This window comes from Pelodiscus sinensis, chromosome 19, assembly GCF_049634645.1.
Source record: "Pelodiscus sinensis isolate JC-2024 chromosome 19, ASM4963464v1, whole genome shotgun sequence".
Classification (NCBI taxonomy): Eukaryota; Metazoa; Chordata; order Testudines; family Trionychidae; genus Pelodiscus; species Pelodiscus sinensis.
This window is the reverse complement of record NC_134729.1, coordinates 24329475-24347632: the sequence shown is the minus strand read 5'-3', so window position 1 is coordinate 24347632 and position 18158 is coordinate 24329475. Positions and strand designations below refer to the sequence as shown.

Sequence of the window (18158 nt, the reverse complement as noted above, 5' to 3'; positions counted from 1 at the left end):
GCCTCGCTACACAGCGCCGCATGGGTGAGTAACACAAAATCCAATTTCCCTCCTAGTAGATTTTGTGTGTCCACCGGTGGTCTGATTTCAGGCATGCCGGGATCTCTCCGAAGGCCTCTGGATGGGCACCTGGAGGATGCCTTTTGTCCTTAGCCCACTGCAGCCGGAGGCCTCAAACAACACCCCGATCCTGCCATCATGCCTGTGCACGGGGAGCGGTTGTGGCAGTCGCTCCCGGTTAGCTGATACCGGGGGATGAACTGGGGGACTCTGAAGCTAAAATCACCAATCTCTACAGCTTGAGCTAATGGGCCAGAGGAGCGTAGCGGACACACGTCCTTTGTGTCTTGGGAACAGAGGGAGACACACAACCCCACAGAACAGGGTCTGGCAGAACTGCCAAGGAGAGTCCAGATTCTCAGTGCAGGGCCTGACCATTGGGCTCTGCTTCCTCTCTAGCATTAGCTGGGCAGCACCCCAAATGCCTTGGCTTTGCAGAGCACATCCTGTGCAGTGCCAGTAGACGCAGATAATGCCAGAAAAGATGGGGGCCCGCGAGGCTCAATTGTTTTACTGCGTTGCACTAATTCGCGGGGAGGGTAGGCACTAAGGGCCCACCTGGCCAGGGTACTGAGCACTTTGACTCCACATGAAGTCAGTGGGAGTTGCAGACGGCCCAGTGGAGACAGTGGTGAACTCAGCACCCTCGTGTTTGGGGATAGAGGCGAAGGGAGATTTGGGATTCAGCCCAATATTGGGATAGACCCGAACTGTGACGACTGGGTTCACACCTGAATTCCCCAAAGTTTCAAAAAACTATCAGAATTGCCCCCTGAGTATAAAGCACAGAAGACTTACCCAGTGTTGCCCTGATCCTTCAGGACAGAGGGCTGGTGGTGTGCGTGTGGGGTGGTGCAGAAGTCAGGGCAGGCCTTGGAGATGTGTGTGTTTGTGAGGGGGGCTCAGGGCAGGAGGCTGGGAGCATGGAGGGTGCAGGAGTGAGGGAAGGGAGTAAGGCTGGTCTCTGGCTTCTCCCCGGGGATGGTCCACAGTTGTGGGGACTGTGCACTCAATCTGCTGGCTTGTCCTCGGGGGCCAGTGGAAGCTTTCTCCCTCCCCTTAGTCTGTCCTAAGACAGGGGGGCTCGCTCTCTCCTCCCGGCCCCTCTTAGCATTTGGGGGAAAGCTCTGTCCCTCCCCTTGGTTCCTCCTGGGGTGTGGAGGGGTGGCTCCGTGTCTCTCCTGGAGTAGGAGGCATAGTGGAGACTCTTTCTCTCTCCCCTGGTCCCTCCCAGGGCAGGGAGGCTGGTGTGGGCTGTCTCCCGGCCAGGGAGGGGGGAGGGTACCAGGTGTGCTGGCAGACAAGATGGCGGAGCACCAGTTGGCCATGCCCATGATGGTCTGGCTGTCCCCAGTGGACACTCCCAGTATCAAGTTCCTCAGAACAGCAGCCTCTCCCTTTGCATGTTATGGAACCCAGTCCTTTTCCTGGGGCTTCCATTTGTCCTCATACAATCAAACCCTGACCTTGCTTTAAGCTAGGAGAAGAGGAAGAAGCATACCAAATTTGGTGGCCCTAGCTCTGATCATTTAAAAGGAGATATAAATGTCGATGTTGATAGATTTGCCCTCCCTGTCCACTCAGAGCATCTGTGACTGATCTGGCTCCAGTTCTCATAGTCATTCTCTGTTTGTTTCCTCATTCTCTTCCCTTCCAATCCTTTGGCGTCAGCCCAATTTGCATGTATTTCACTTTGCTCTCTTGTCCCAACTAAATGCCCAGTCATGTCGAATTACTACCCTACCACAAATGTGCAGTCATTCCTCTTCGGTTTTGAAAGACCATTTAACATTCTGGATTCTGTTCCAACCCTCTTGTCTAACCACACGACCATTCTTTTGCTTGAGCCGTCAGAGAGGTTAGAAGCCTGAGACTTTCAGTGCTGAAAATACAAGCATTTAGTCCTTGAGGTGAAGCAACAAATCCATTAGCTAGCAGCAGTAGTAAGCTCTTATTCTCTTACATGGACCAGGCACTAGAGGGAGACATAGACTCACTCCTTACTAGAATAGGATACAGAGGCTCTCCAGAATCTGTCATATATTTTGGGAGGAGGAGAAGAGGCTTTTTAGACCTTGAAACCGTTGTTCTTTTCCCTGACTGTAAATCTGAATTTCAGACAGGGAGAAGCTTAGCCAACTGTCTGGGTCTGACCCCTCTTAGTCTCTGACACTGGTAATGTGCACAATTCATTGTCTCAACAAAGTAGGGAAATTGTAATTGCCTCTCTGTCTATAGATGCCAGTTGTTTAGCTGTGAGTAGTGGCAAAGGGTTTCTTGGTCTATATTCTTAAAGGCATGGAAAGAAAGAGGTTTCTCTTTTCTCGCTGACCTCAGTTATTTTCTGTCCTTTCCATTTCAAGCTGTATATATCTTTTCTGGCAGGTTGGGATTTTTATGTGACAGTGCCTGGCTCTTACACAGAATGCTCTGCAGCCATGGTATTGATGGGGAAAACAAAAGAAGAGCCAAACTGTTTCTCTTCCTTAGTGCAGGAAAAGCTCCCCAACTTTCTGAAAGGCATATGGGGGAGGGGGGGAAGAGGGCAAAACCCAGCAAATCCGTGAACATGCAGTTAGTACTTAGCAGACAAATTACATTTCTTCCGAAATGTTCCAAAATGCATTCATTTTCAGAGTACATTACTTTCATAATACTGTGTGGAACATTAAATGAGAATTTCCCTGAGCTGGCTACAGCGTACACTTTTATATTTCATAGTCTGACACGGAGCCCAGGATAAGTAATGAAAATCTTTTAGAAAAGTGACAATCTTGTCTAGCAGCCTGGCCTGGTGAAGAGATTGCAACATAAAACAGATGAGTGCCCTGCTTGACAGCTAATTGTGTTGGGCTTAATTACAACAAGCAGAATTTAATCGGCTGTGCAGTGCAGTTTTTTAGGCTGGGGGAGCCATCTGGAATGTACCTTGCTTCTGGGCTGATGGAGGGGAAGGGTGTCACTGGATTGTGAAGACAGGGAAGCAGTGGTGCATGTATTTATAGGCAGGAGAAGTTGCTTAGTGTATTTCATTTGAGTGATATGATGGATTTCAGAGCTCTTGACGCGTACGTGCGTTGCATTGCCTGATGGCTACAAGGCCTTGGGATCCGTCCCAGGACTGATTCAATAGGCCTCATTCTCCGTAGCCTTATGCCTTGTCATACTAGACCTCCATAGTCCTGTGCCTTGTCCGACCATATTCCCCAATGCAAAGGGAACAGCGCATTAGCGCTTCAGACCTGCTGTGCATTGTATGAATGACTGCAGGTGGTGCAGAGTGAAGGAGAATAGGGGCTAGTGTTTTTTTGCCGTCTGATAGCCATATGGGTGACCGGTATGAAGGAAAACCCAGACTAATTCCAGTGGGCACATGTCCCCCTAAAAGTCATCACTACGGGCATGTCTACACAGCAGGGCTAAACTCATAATAAGTTACGCAACTTGAACTACCCTAATTGCGTAGCTTTAGTTGAAATAGCTTATTCTGACTTTTGACGCTGTTTATACAGCGAGGTTTACAGGAGTCGGAGTAAATAGTCCTCCAGATCAGCATTATTTTGACATTCTGTCAGTCATTCCGAAATAACACTGCTGTGTAGACATAGCCTATTGGTGCACCTAAAAAAACAACAAATGGTCTGGTAGCACTTTATAGACTAACAAAACATGTAGATGAAGCAAAATGCAGGACTATGTAGCACTTTAAAGACTAACAAGATGGTTTATTAGATGATGAGCTTTCGTGGGCCAGACCCACTTCCTCAGATTGAATAGTGGAAGAAAATTGGCACAACCATATATACCAAAGGATATAATTTAAAAAATAAACACATATGAAAAGGACAAATGTAGATGGTATCATGAGCTTTCGTGGGCACAGCCCACTTCTTCAGATGACAGGAGTATTGAGTTTAGGATGTGCAGACCCAAAATAAATAGGGGAGAAGGGAGAGGAGGGGAAGGAAAAAATGGAAAGGGGCAAGAAAAAAGGAACAGAGGGTATGAGAATATCAAAGGGAAAACCAAACAGGCAGAACTGGTTATCTATAAGCACCCAAAGATCAGATAGTTAAACGATGCAGACAAGTATCATAGGCTAGCAGTTAGAGAGGAAGGGTACTAACGCAGGAATCTACACAGACAAAGAGCTGTTGGCACCTTCATTGAATGTTTGGTTGATAATGTTCCAGCATATTGGTGCAGTTAGCCACCTTTCTGGCAGTTTCAGATCACTAGATGGGCTATTGGAGACCTTCCTCTTGTACCATGTGTTGCCCTGTATTTGAGGGATGTGTATGTAATCAAGCTAACTGCCACCATATTATGTGCATTCAGTCACCCTGAATTAATAAAGTAGCATACCACATAACTAAGGGTTAACTTGGAGACTGGCTTTCAGAAGCAAGGTCAAAACTGGCTACAGTTTCTGCTAATCAGAATGGGAGGAAGGGACAGACAAGTACAAAATGGAGACAGAAAACCTTGGTCTCCATGCCTCTTGTATTAGAACATTTATTGAAAGTTGGGAAAAGTCATGATTCAGCAGGGGTCACTACGACCTCTGTGTTTTGTAGCAGCTAGTTACAAAAGATTAGCGAATAGACTGTACTTTGGCACAGTTCTCTGAAACCATCTTGAGAGATGTTTTTCCTGACACCCTTTCTCCTTGGAAGGAGAGCAACAGCTCTTGTGGACCTGTTGTCAATTACTCAGTCCCATTCCAGCTGTTGGGTAAATAGCTGTGATGTTCGAAACTGTTGGGAAAAAGCTGCGTCTTGCTTATGTTTGTGTGTGCTTATCTCTCAGAGACTGCAGTGCTAGCTAGAGCATGCTCACTTGCATGAATTGTATTAGATGGAGTTGCTGTGTTCCCCTTGGTTTAGTCCTGACACCGTCTGGAGTGAAATAGTTCAATTGCCTCTGTTGCGGGTTCTGAGTCCCAGAGGTGGTCCAGTAACTAGAGGAGTGGCCAGATGGCTTGGAGGGCGGGGGAGCAGGAGGTGCTGGTCTGGCTACACCTGTTTCAGAGTTGGATTCTCTGATGCTGCCCTGCTCTGACCCCAGGGCAGTGAGTGTGACGTGTGTGTCAAGTGCTACTCTCCTCATGTGCTGTCGCTTTGCCCTGAGGCAAGGGGCAAGGCTATGAAGAGTCAGGCCCAATCCGTAGGGCAACAGAGAACCAGGTTACAGGGTCGGCAATCTTGTATTTTCTACCCGCACTGAGGCCGAACGGAGCCAGTCTTTATTGGCAAAATGGCACTTTGCCTCCTGCGTGGGACATGATGACCTGTCCAGGAACTTTTGGTTGACCAAGCTTTGACTCAATAAGATTAAATTGTAGACCGTCTTCAGTATTGACTGTCCAGAGGCCACGTGCAACCTCGCCCAAGCCACAGCTTCAGAGAGCTGAAATGGGAACTGTGGAGACCCAGGGTATGTCTACACTACAACACTAATTAGAACTAACTTAATTCGAATTAGTTAATTCGAACTAAGCTAATTCGAACTAGTGCATCTAGACCTAAAAACTAGTTCGAATTAGCGTTTTGCTAATTCGAACTAGCATGTCCACACTGAGTGGACCCTGAACCGAGGTTAAGGATGGCCGGAAGCAGTGCCAGCAGGGCATCAGATTAGGACTTAGAGCGTGGAGCTGCTGTCTCAGGCTAGCCGAGGGCTGTGCTTAAAGGGACCCGACCCCCACCCCGGACAGACAGTTCTCAGGGGTTCCCCGCTCGCTTGTCTAACTTGATGAGGGACAGCAAAGCAGTCCTGGCTTGCAGTGCCCTGAATGCCCACACTCGGCACATCACAGCACTCGGCCATCAGCCCGGTGGCACTTGCCGCAGGCTGCCACCCAGGGAGGAGGGTCAATCGAGGGGCTGCAGGAGAACTTCCACCCTGAGGAGCCCGCAGAGCCACCCCAGTCCTCCCCATCGGGGGCTCGTACCCCATTCCTCCCTCACCTCCTTCCACTTACCCCTCCCTAGTCCCCCTTCCTGATGTACAAAATAAAGCACACATGCGTTCAAAAATAGAAACTCTCTTTATTTAACAAAACTGGGGGGGGGGGGAAGGAGGTGGGAAAGGGCAGGAGAGAGTGTGGGAGAGGGGAGGGGGAAAACTGGGAGGAGGGAGCTGGAAGGGGGAAGCAAGGGAAAGGAGGGGGAGGGGAAACTCAGGGATTGGGGTGGGGGTCTGGCCGGGCCAACCGCCTCCTAGTATGGCGAGGGAGGGGGCCTCGGCGTCCCCGGGGGGATGGGGTGGAGGGTGCGGAGGTTGGGGGGGGGGGTGTGGACATTGAGGAAGAGGGTGTGGGGGTTGAGGAGGAAGAGGTGGGAGGGGGGCAGGAGTGGGAGAAGGGACAGTAGTTGGGGGGGGCAGCAGGCGCAGGACCAGCACGGGGCACCATGCTCTGCAGCAGGGCCTGCAGGTTTGAGTTCAGCCCTCGGACCTCAGCCAGCTGCTCCTAGCGGAGCTGCTGGTCTGCCCGCATCCAGGCCTCCACTGTGCGGTGCAGGGCTCGCAAGGACCCCAGGTGCTGGTCCCAGTACTCCTGCTCCATGGTGGTAGGCCGGAGCAGGCCGCGGGTGCGGGAGCATGTCCTGGGCAGGATGGTGCGCCCTGCATGAGCAGCTGGTGCAGCTGTAGAGAAAGAAGAGAAGTGGTCAGTTCTCCCTGGGGACGCAGCGGATGATGCCCAGCCCTCTCCCCCCACCCTCCAACGACATGAGGGCGACCATGCCCTGCACCGTCAGAGCTGCTGTGCTTGTACAGAGGCCATGGTCAGGATGTCTGGCTCTCCCCGGGACAGGGAGCTGCCCCAAGACCGCACCCATGTCCCTGTGCCATGTATAGTGTGGCCGGGGCGGCGGGCAGGGCGGGGGGGAGATGTCCCCTGCCTCCGTGTAGAGGGGACATGTGAAGGGAAAGCATCCTGCTGGGTCCCACCCCGGGGGTTGGGAGCATGTCAGGTCTCTTCACACATGCATGTGCCTATTGGGCCATGGCCCCTGGGTGTGTCACAGCTGGAGCCACCTGCCCAAGGTTGGCATGGCACATGCTTGCACATGCACTGGTGTCTGCGTGATCCATGGAAGGCATGGCCCATGCACATGGTCTCTGGTCTCCCTCCCGCCTTCCCCCCCAAACTACTTCATTTGAACTACTTACCTGGTACGGTCTCCCTGGACGACCCTGCTGGAACTGCTTGCGGTGGCCCCTCCGGTGCGCCCGGGTCAGGTCCCTCTGGTCCCGGCTCGCTGTCCCCCGGGCTGGCACGGACCACCCCGCCCCCCAAGAGTCGGTCGAGGGCGGGGAAGTAGGGGCAGGTGGCAGCCCCTGCTGCGGGGCCACCCCTGGTGGCCCTTGCGTACGCCTGACGCAGCTGCTTTACTTTCAGGCACACCTGCTCCTGGGTGCACCTGTGTCCCTTTCGGGCCATGGCGGCTGCTATGCGGCCATAGACAGCCGCATTCCTTCACCTAGTGCGGAGATCATGGAGGTTGGGGGCCTGCCCCCAAACCTCAATGAGGTCCATGACCTCCGCACTAGACCAGGAGGGCGTGCACTGTCTATGGCCCCTGGGTGCTGGGGGACTGGGCAGGGGATGGCTCGCTGGCACTGGCTCCCTGGCTCATTGTGGGGCCACTGGGTCGGGGCAGAGACCGCTGGCAGGGCTGGCTGTGTCAAGTGCTGTCTGGCCAGAGTCTACCCCTTTAAGGGCCCGGGGCTGGGGGAGAGGAGAGGAGTTTTCCTGGTTGTGCCCAGAGAGGCCACCAGGGAAAGCTGGGGAGGGCTAGCCTCCAGCTAGTTCGAATTAAGTGGCTACACAGCCCTTAATTCGAACTAGTTAATTCGAACTAGGCGTTAGTCCTCGAAGAATGAATTAAGTTCGAACTAGCGGATTGCTAGTGTAGCGCCTTTGTAGTGTAGACATACCCCCAGTGAGCTGTGTTGGGCAGCCGCACCACTAGGGACATGGGCACAATTGCCAGTGGAAACTGAATGGGTCGTGGGGGCATGTGGCTCTCACACAAGTTCAGTTAGCGCCCGTTCAGCTTTCTCCATGAGACACAGTTTTAGAGTGACGTCTGGCAAATGGGGCCCGACGCTTTGTCATAGAATCCTAGAGCTGAAAGAGATTTCAGGAGTCATCAAGTCCAGCCCCCTGCCCAAGGCAGGACCAACCCCAACTAAATCAACCCCACCAGGGCTTTGTCAAGCCGAGACTTCCCTAGGGAACCTATTCCAGTGCTTCTCCACCCTCCTAGTGAAATAGTTTTTCCTACTATCCAACCTAGACCTCCCCCGCTGTAACTTGAGACCATTGCTCCTTGTTCTGCCATCCGTCACTACTGCGAACAGCCTCTCTCCATCCTCTTTGGAACTTCCTTTCAGGAAGTTGAAGGCTGCTATCAAATCCCCCCTTGCTCTTCTCTTCTGTAGACTAAATAAGCCCAAATCTCTCCCCGTAGATCAGGTGCTCCAGCCCCCTAATCATTTGGGTCACCCTCCGCTGGACCCGCTCCAATGCGTCCACATCCTTTCTATAGTGGGGGGCCCAGAACTGGACACAATATGCCAGATGTCTCCACAGCCAATTGAATGACAAAACTTGACAGTCTCCCCTCGCCCGATAGACAGAAGTTTTGCCGCGGCCAGGGGTGAAAGTGTGAACAGCTCGTTGGTGGCCAGTCAACGCAAACTCTGCTCATGGGGTGGTTTGTCTGTAAAACAGCCCTCTACTGCCAGACTTGGAGCTGTGTCTAAAAGCTCAGTAGCGTAGACCAAACCCAAGTGGAGGAGCTAGGAGCGTCTGAGATCTGGTCCTGCCTCTGCCACTGACCTGCTGTGTGACCTCAGAGAAGTTGCTTCCCTCCCGCTGTGGGGCGGAATGGAATGCCTACTTACTTCACAGAGGCTTAATTGGGAAATACTTCGGCAAATGTAATTGCTAAGCAGTGCTACAGAGATGCAGCGAGCTTAAAATAGATATCAAATGGGTCTCTATTTTTGCAGCTTGTGCATAAGACAAAGAGGAAGCTGGGATGTTTGAAACGAGGCAAGGGGTGCTGGGCCACTTCGTCTGCGTGGATTTGTTGCTGTGTACAACTGCAGTTCAAAGGGAGGAAAGGTTCGGATGGTGCAGGGGTGAGTGCGATAAACGATAATGCGACTCAACATTTCATTTTGCTAGTGACCACCAGAATGCTCAGCGAATTGCCAGGCCCGATGCAGGTGATCTTACCTGGCCGTTTCAGTGTCAGTTATTCTATTACCTACCTGTATTACCTATCTATATTTTATTACCTACATTATTTTATAACACCTCCACCCACCATAGTGATTGGGCACCGCACTCTCAGATGGAGCCCACACAAAACACAGTCCCTTGTGTGTATTGGCGAGATCTCCATGATCCCTTCAGGTCTGTGGAAGCCCACTGTTGCCTTTCAGGCTGTCTGGGCTGTTCCTCAGTCTGGCATGCCAAGTGCAGAAGGTGAGGGCCTGCAAGAGAGCTTCACAACCTTGCTTGTATGGACACTGGTTACCAAATGTTTTCCCCCAGAATCCTAAGACACAGATTTTGGGGAATCGCTGCCACCACCAATAGTTTTTTTTATCCCTAAAAGCCAGGGGTGAACACTTGAAATCATCCCCACGGGTACCCCAAGCTCTTTTGCCCCAAAAAGGCTTGAAAAAGGAAAGAGAAAAACAAGCTGCAGTCTCTGGTAGCTAACCCCTCACACAAACAGACAGACCTTCCAGGACACAAGAATCAAATCATCACCTTAAAAAAATGATTTTTATTACAAAAGATAAACGCGAGAAAGCAGACTTGGTTGCTAGACTAAAACACAGAAAAAAGTCTCTGGGCACAATGCAAGGTAGTAAATGGGGAGGGTAGGCAGAAAGTCACATCGGCTATGTCTAGACTGGCATGATTTTCCGAAAATGCTTTTAACGGAAAAGTTTTCCGTTAAAAGCATTTTCGGAAAAGCACGTCTAGATTGGCAGGATACTTTTCCGCGATCGGGGCTTTTTTGCGGAAAACAGTACTGTGCTGTCTACACTAGCCTTTTGCGCAAAAGTCTTTCAGAAAAAGACTTCCCGTTTTGCCTGAACGGGAGCAGCATAGTATTTCCAGAAAAGCACTGACGATCTTACATGAGATCCTCAGTGCTTTTCCGGAAATTCAAGCAGCCAGTGTAGACAGCTGGCAAGTTTTTCCGCAAAAGCAGATGATTTTGCGGAAAAACTTGCCAGTCTAGACACAGCCATAGAGCAGTTCAAACCATGCCACAAAACAAAGAAAAAAATACCTTGAATATGACTGGAGTCACTTTCCCCTTTACTTACTTACAAATTTCTCTTTGTTCAGTCCACTCCCATGCCCCAACTTCTTTGGAAACATGGTAGTCCTGTCTGGGTTTAAATCATTCTCTGTCTCTCAACTTCTGCTTTGTCTTTCCCACACAAAGGCTACGTCTAGACTGGCATGATTTTCTGGAAATGCTTTTAATGGAAAAGTTTTCCGTTAAAAGCATTTTCGGAACAGAGCGTCTAGATTGGCACGGACGCTTTTCCTCAAAAGCACTTTTTGCGGAAAAGCGTCCGTGCCAATCTAGACGCGCTTTTCCGCAAAAAAGCCCCGATCGCCATTTTTGCGATCGGGGCTTTTTTGCGGAAAACAAATCTGAGCTGTCTACGCTGGCCCTTTTGCGCAAAAGTTTTGCACAAAAGGGACTTTTGCCTGAATGGGAGCAGCATAGTATTTCCGCAAGAAGCACTGATTTCAGACAGTAGGAAGTCAGTGCTTTTGCGGAAATTCAAGCAGCCAGTGTAGACAGCTGGCAAGTTTTTCTGGAAAAGCAGCTGATTTTCCAGAAAAACTGGCCAGTCTAGACATAGCCAAAGGGTACGTCTATACTGCAGGCAATTCTGCTGCGTCCAAGGAATGTGTTGGCTCTTCTGCGAAAAAAAGCGGAAGAGCAAACACGCTCTTTCGGGGAGCCCTGTATACCTCATTCTACGAGGAATACGGGCTCCTCCAAAAGAGGAGGCTTTTCTGCCATTTGGCCCCATCTAGGCAGGGCCAAATGGTGGAAAAGCCTCTTCCAGAATAGCAATCGGAAAAAGCTTCAGTGTAGACCTAGCCAAAGAAGGCAGGCAGGGAACCTAAATCCAATTCAAATTTCAACCTTCTATCTCGATTGGTTCTCCCGGTCCCCTGGCCAACACCTTTGCTAGCTAGCTGAGTTTAACCCCTTAGTCACTGGGTGCTGGTCAGGAGTCCTCCTGCCCATTACTTGGGCCTTATCCACTTACGGGGGGCAGGAGTTGGGCCTTCATTCATGATGTGTAGCATTTTCATCCATAGACCTAAGCAGTTGAGCATTATTGTTTCCAGTGGGGAAACTGAGGTTCAGAGCGGGGAAGTGACTTGCCCAGGGTCACACTGTGTGCCAGTGCAAGGGGCTGGAGAGAAACCAGACTTCCCAACTCCCTGCTGGGGGCTCTAATGGCTGGACCACATTCAAGGATGGTGTGTTCTAAGTCTCAACCCCGTTTTTGCTGTTTTCTGGGTCTAAAGAGCTGTGTTCTGCTGGGGAACAGACTGTTTCAGTCCAAATAAACGTGGTGGCCAGCATGTGAAAGCTCCTCTTCAGATTCACTCACGTGGCTTTGTGGAACCTTGTGGCATCCGCTCGGAGGAGACTGATTAACCCGACATTCTTCTTACGCACCCCTTGCTTCTGCAGCTGCTGCCCTGCTACTGTTCTCTAAGGAGGCCTGGTGTTAATATTCTCCTAACTGCTCTGTGTAATCCTGGGGGACAGACGGCCCTGCATGAATGGAAGAGATTATTAATTACCGGCGGCTCTTGTTCTAATAAAGGGCCAGTGTTTTTTGACACGAGGGGCTTTGATTCAACAATCATCTTTCTAGCAGCCGGCTTGCAGCCTCACCTTAAACTCTCCGTGCAGCAATCTCTTTGCCAAATATAACCCGGCTTCTAGGCCATGATGGATATCTCTCGCTCTGCTTCCCTGCCTCAGTGGCCAGACAGCAGAGCAAATGGCTCCGGGGACAGATGTGAGCTTTTAGAAGTGTGGACTCGTCAAAAGCCTTAGTCTCCGGTGCTGTGCCAGACCCCATAGGCACAGGAAATATGAATGGGCCTTTTAAAAAATCAGTCCATGTGGTATGTAGTGTTGTGCTTCTCATTTGCAGAGTTAGCACCTGGAATTATTCATGCAAAGTTGCCCCCTCTCTCTTTGCCAGTTTCCCAGCCTTTGAAGCTTTGCTCCCTGGGGAACAGGGCATTGATGGATTTTACCTGTTTCAGGTCTGGCCTCCAAACTATTTTTTAAATAAGTGTCAGCATGCACTGACCTGCCAGGATCTCCAATGGAAGACAGGCAGCAGCTGGCAAGCCTGGCACGTGGGTAGCCCGTGTATTATTTTATACGTTTTCTCTGTAAATGTCCTGTCCTCTGTGTAAGCTGGATGGTCGCTCATGGGTGGTGGGTGAATGTAGGGCTGGGGGAGGCAAACTCCTAGCTCTGCCCCTTATGCTGGAGACCCTGCCCACATGGGAAGCCAAGCCCAGTCCTTATCAGAGGGATAGGTCCCTCTCCAGGCTTCCACATGATCCACTCCGGCCCCAGAGCATGGGGAGGGCGCACTGCCCCAGACTCCACCTGGGAACTGGGCTGAGGCTGGGGGCAGAGTGTGGGCGGGGCTATGCCATCCCCAGCCTCTTACACCTGCTGCCCATGTGGTGGCTGGTTGACCTGGATGGTTTCCCAAAGAATGAACAGCAGGGGCCGGACTAACACAGAGAAAGTCCCCAGGAGTAACAGGCAACTTCGTTCCCTCTTTCTCTGGATTGGACCAGCCCTGCCAAGCTGTTTGCAGGGGGAGAGAGTGGAGCCCTGCAAATCTGTGCATATTGGTTTCATGTCCGTGGGCATCCGGGTCTGTGGATGTGGATCTAAATATCCACAGATCATTTTTGCAGATATCGATGTGGATAAGGATACAAATTTGGGATTGGTCCTGCCTTGGGCAGGGGGCTGGACTTGATGACCTCCTGAGGTCTCTTCCAGTTCTATGGTTCTATGATTATATGATCCCGGCAAATTTGTGGATATCCACTTTATATCCAGGGGTGTCTGCAGCTGCGGCTGTCACTGCAGATAGCCACAGCTCATGTCTGTGGATACAGATACAAATGTTGTATCCGTGTAGGGCAGGGCTCTAGGAGAGCGGTATAAAATCAATCACAGACCACCTGGCTTGGATAGCAGGTTCTTGAGTGGTGAGAATTCCTCTTCCACCACTGGCTCTCAGATACTCTGCACAAAGCTTATTTTCCCTGAGCTTGGTGTACGGACTTGAGGAGACTATTGATTTCAGGGTTTCATACAGTGTAAGGCCACAAGGGGTCATTAGATCCTCTAGTCTGGGGGGAGGGGGGACTCTAAGGCCCGGGGGGCAGGATGTGGCCCCTGAGGCTCAGGGCTCCCCCCAGCATTGTGGAGCCTGCACTGCACGTGGGCTGGAGCACACAAAATCTACTAGCCAGGGCCCCCCTAGGCTCTGGTATGTGAGGGGAATGTGGGGAGGGTCTTTCTCCTCAGTCAGGGGCCACGTCAGTGTGAGGGTTTTGGTTTTCTGGTTTGGGGGTTTGTTTGGGTTTTTTTTGCTACTCACTGGTGTGTGGCCCCCAACTGATTTTTCTGAGGGTCAGCGGCCCCCGACCCAGAAACGGTTCCCCATCGCTGCTCTAGCCTGACCACTTGTGTCCATGACCTTCCATCCAGACACCCCGCCTGAGCGCAATGACTTCGGTTCGGCTTTGTCTACACACCACAGCTTTGGGCCACACGGCCGTGTCGCTAGGAGTCAGGCAGAGCAAACAGTGTTTGTCGGCACTTATCATAGAATCATAGAACCATAGAGCTGGAAGAGACCTCAGAAGATCATAAAGTCCAGCCCCCTGCTCTAGGCAGGACCAATCCCAACTAAATCAACCCGGCCAGGGCTTTGTCAAGCCGAGACTTAAACACCTCTAGGGATGGAGACTCCACTACTTCCCTAGGTGACCCATTCCAGTGCTTCACCACCCTCCTAGTGAAATAGTTTTTCCTAATATCCAACCTGGACCTCTCCCATCACAACTTGAGACCATTGCTCCTTGTTCTGCCATCTGTCACTACTGAGAACAGCCTCTCTCCATCCTCTTTGAAACCTCCCTTCAGGAAGTTGAAGGCTGCTCTCAAATCCCCCCTCACTCTTCGCTTCTGCAGACTAAACAGACCCAACTCCCTCAGCCTCTCCTCATAAGTCATATGCTCCAGCCCCCTCCGCTGGACCCTCTCCAATGCGTCCACATCCTTTTTGTAGTGGGGGGCCCAGAACTGGACACAATACTCCAGATGTGGCCTCACCAAAGCTGCTCTGGGCGGGGATCACATTGCTGGCAGGAGCCTGCAGCTGCTGACCACGAGCCGAGCCGTTTGCACTGCCCCTTGGGGCAGCAAAACCTTTGTCCTGATGGGAGGGCTTAAGCACCTGTGAACCACAAAAGTTCAGACGAAGCCTGAGACTAAAACATTTCAATCCTTGGGAGGCTAACCTGTAGTGTGCGACAAGCAGTGAGCAGGACAGACCACGCTGCCTGCAGCCCCCAAGGCAGTAGTGATCCATACCCCACCCTGCAGAGGATCTCCACCAACTAAGCTGGGGGAAAATGGCTTCCTTACCGCACAACTCCCAGTCAATGAGCTGCTGAGCATGTGAGCAAGACCCACCACCCAGGCAGGTAGAAAGGGTTCTCGGCCCTCGGATGGATGGTTGGGTGGATAACGTTATGATTCCACTCCTCATGCTTTTCTTATGATTCTCCAGTGGCTGAGAAGCCAATGACTCACACTGACTGAGTGTATTCTTGTGGTTGTCTTCATAAGACCATAAGAATGGCCATACTGAGTCAGACCAAAGGTCCATCCAGCCCAGTACCCTGTCTGCCGACAGTGGCCAATGCCAGGTGCCCCAGAGGAAGTAAATCGAACAGGTAATGATCAAGCGATCTCTCTCTTGCCATCCATCTCCACCCTCTGACAAACAGAGGCTACGGACACCATTCCTTACCCATACTGGCTAATAGCCATGAATAGACTTAACCTCCATGAATTTATCTAGTTCTTTTTTAAACCCGGTTATAGTCCTAGCCTTCACGACCTCCTCAGGCAAGGAGTTCCACAGGTTGTGCGCTGTGGGAAGAAGAATTTCCTTTTATTTGTTTTAAACTTGCTGCCCATCAATTTCATTTGGTGGCCTCTAGTTCTTACATTATGGGAACAAGTAAATAACTTTTCTTTATTCACTTTCTCCACACCAGTCAGGATTTTATATACCTCTATCGTATCCTCCCTTAGTCTCCTCTTTTCCAAGCTGAAAAGTCCTAGTCTCTTTAATGTCTCCTCATATGGGATCCATTCCAAACCCCTAATCATTTTAGTTGCCCTTCTCTGAACCTTTTCTAATGCCGGTATATCTTTTTTGAGATGAGGAGACCTCAGGATTCAAGATGTGGGCGTACTATGGAATTATATAAGGGCAATACGATATTTTCTGTTTTATTCTCTATCCCTTTTTTAATGATTCCTAACATCCTGTTTGCTTTTTTGACTGCCGCTGCACACTGCATGGATGTCTTCAGAGAACTATCCACGATGACTCCAAGATTTCTTTCCTAATTAGTTGTAGCTAAATTAGCCCCCATTATATTGTATATATAGTTGGGGTTATTTTTTCTAATGTGCATTACTTTACATTTATCCACATTAAATTTCATTTGCCATTTTGTTGCCCAGTCATTTAGTTTTGTGAGATCTTTTTGAAGTTCTTCACAGTCTGCTTTGGTCTTAACTACCTTGAGCAGTTTAGTATCGTCTGCAGACTTTTCCACCTCACTGTTTACCTCTTTCAACAGATCATTTATGAATAAGTTAATTAGAATTGGTCCTAGGACTGATCCTTGGGGAACACCACTAGTTACCCCTCTCCATTCTGAAAATTTACCATTTATTCCTACCCTTCATTTCCTGTCTTTTAACCAGTTCTCAATCCATGAAAGGATCTTCCCTCTTATCCCATAACAACTTAACTTACATAAGAGCCTTTGGTGAGGGATATTGTCAAAGACTTTCTGGAAATCTAAGTACACTACATCTACTGGATCCCCCTTGTTCACATGTTTGTTGACCCCTTCAAAGAACTCTAATAGACTAGTAAGACATGATTTCCCTTTACAGAAACCATGTTGACTTTTGCCCAATAAATTATGTTCTTCTATGTGTCTGACAATTTTATTCTTTACTATTGTTTCAACTAATTTGCCTGGTACTGACATTAGACTTACCGGTCTGTAATTACTAGGGTCGCCTCTAGACCCCTTTATAAATATTGGCATTACATTAGCTATCTTCCAGTCATTAGGTACAGAAGCTGATTTAAAGGATAGGTTACAAATATAGTTAATAGTTCTGCAATTTCACATTTGAGTTCTTTCAGAACTCTTGGGTGAATGTTATCTGGTCCCGGTGACTTGTTATCGTTAAGTTTATCAATTAATTCCAAAACCTCCTTTAATGACACTTCAATCTGTGACAAGTCCTCAGATTTGTCACCTACAAAGGATGGCTTAGTACTGAGAATCTCCCTAACATCCTCAGCCATGAAGACTGAAGCAAAGACTTCATTTAGTTTCTCCGCAGTGACTTTATCGTCTGTAAGTGCTCCTTTTGTATCTTGATAGTCATGGGGCCCCGCTGGCTGTTTAGCTGGCTTCCTGCTTCTGATGTACTTAAAAAACAGTTTGTTGTTACCTTTTGAGTTTCTGGCTAGCTGTTCTTCAAACTCCTTTTTGGCTTTTCTTATTACATTTTTACACTTCATTTGACAGTGTTTATGTTCCTTTCTATTGTCCTCACTAGGATTTGACTTCCACTTTTTAAAAGATGCCTTTTTATCTCTCTCTGCTTCTTATGCATGGTTGTTAAGCCACGGTGGCTCTTTTTTAGTTCTTTTACTGTGTTTTTTAATTTGGGATATACATTTAAGTGAGGCCTCTATTCATGCACGTTGGACTCCGATGTGCGCTCCCTTTCTGTTTCCTTCCGGCATCCCCCGATGACAGGTCTCACAGGGTGATACTATCCTGGATCCCATGTCCCATGGTGATAGCTAACGCCATCCCTCATGGATGCGCCTTGATCACTGGGCACCTTTCCCTCGCTCTTCCCCTAGCTGTCCCTGCTGAGCTGCCATAGAGCATGCTGCAGCCCCTGCAGTTCCCGCCACACTTCACAGAGCTGGTTGCTATTCCTGGCTTTGCCGCTCAAGTCAGCTTCCTGGTGTCTGCTGTTTGTTTTGACAGGGCGGAGCAGAGAAGTTCCTTCCTCTCACGCCGTGTTTTCCTTCGTGTAATTGACTCGCCGCGGTGCTTTCCCCGTCCACTTTCTCCAACCTGCCGTGGTTTGATTTCCGGAAGGCTGAGGCAGGCGTCCTGCTGGGTTGACAGCGCCGCCTACGTGGCCTGTCAGCTTCTCCATCCTTTCAGCACTGCCTGGCAGACTTGCACAACCCACAATAGGCTTGGGGGATGCCCTTGTGCCCCCACTTCCCGCTCCCATCACCATCCCTTCCTGCCACCCTTCCCTCGCCTCCCAATAAATAAAATGCACTTGCTGTACATAAGGCACTTTTTTATTTACATGGGGAAGGGAGTGGGGAGGGGGGAGGGGACCCTGAACTGGGAGGAGGAGGGAGGAGGGGACCCTGAACTGGGAGGGCCTCATGATTGTGAATGGAGGCCTCTCCCACCCCCATGGGTGCGGGGGCGCCTCTGCCCCTCATGCCGGGTTGGGGCAGGCTGCACCAGGAGGTGCCGAGGGTGAGGGACCTCAGGAGGGGGCATGGGCAAGGCAGGGGGAGAAGTGGGCGGAGAGCTGGGGGTACCAGAGGGGGGCCTGGCAGCATTGGGCTGCTGCACAGGGCCCAATCGGCAGGTAATGGTGCCC

General features: G+C 50.3%; 1 long non-coding RNA gene across 1 annotated transcript in view; it reads left to right on the top strand.

The window, feature by feature from the left end:
- Window positions 1-17801, top strand: part of LOC142818889 (uncharacterized) — a 36443-nt gene extending 18642 nt beyond the window's left edge. Inside the window, exons 2-3 of the long non-coding RNA XR_012896590.1 lie at window positions 9085-9216; window positions 17516-17801. This is a non-coding gene — a long non-coding RNA (uncharacterized LOC142818889). The remainder of the gene's footprint in view (window positions 1-9084; window positions 9217-17515) is intronic.
- The last annotated feature ends 357 nt before the right edge of the window (window positions 17802-18158 follow it).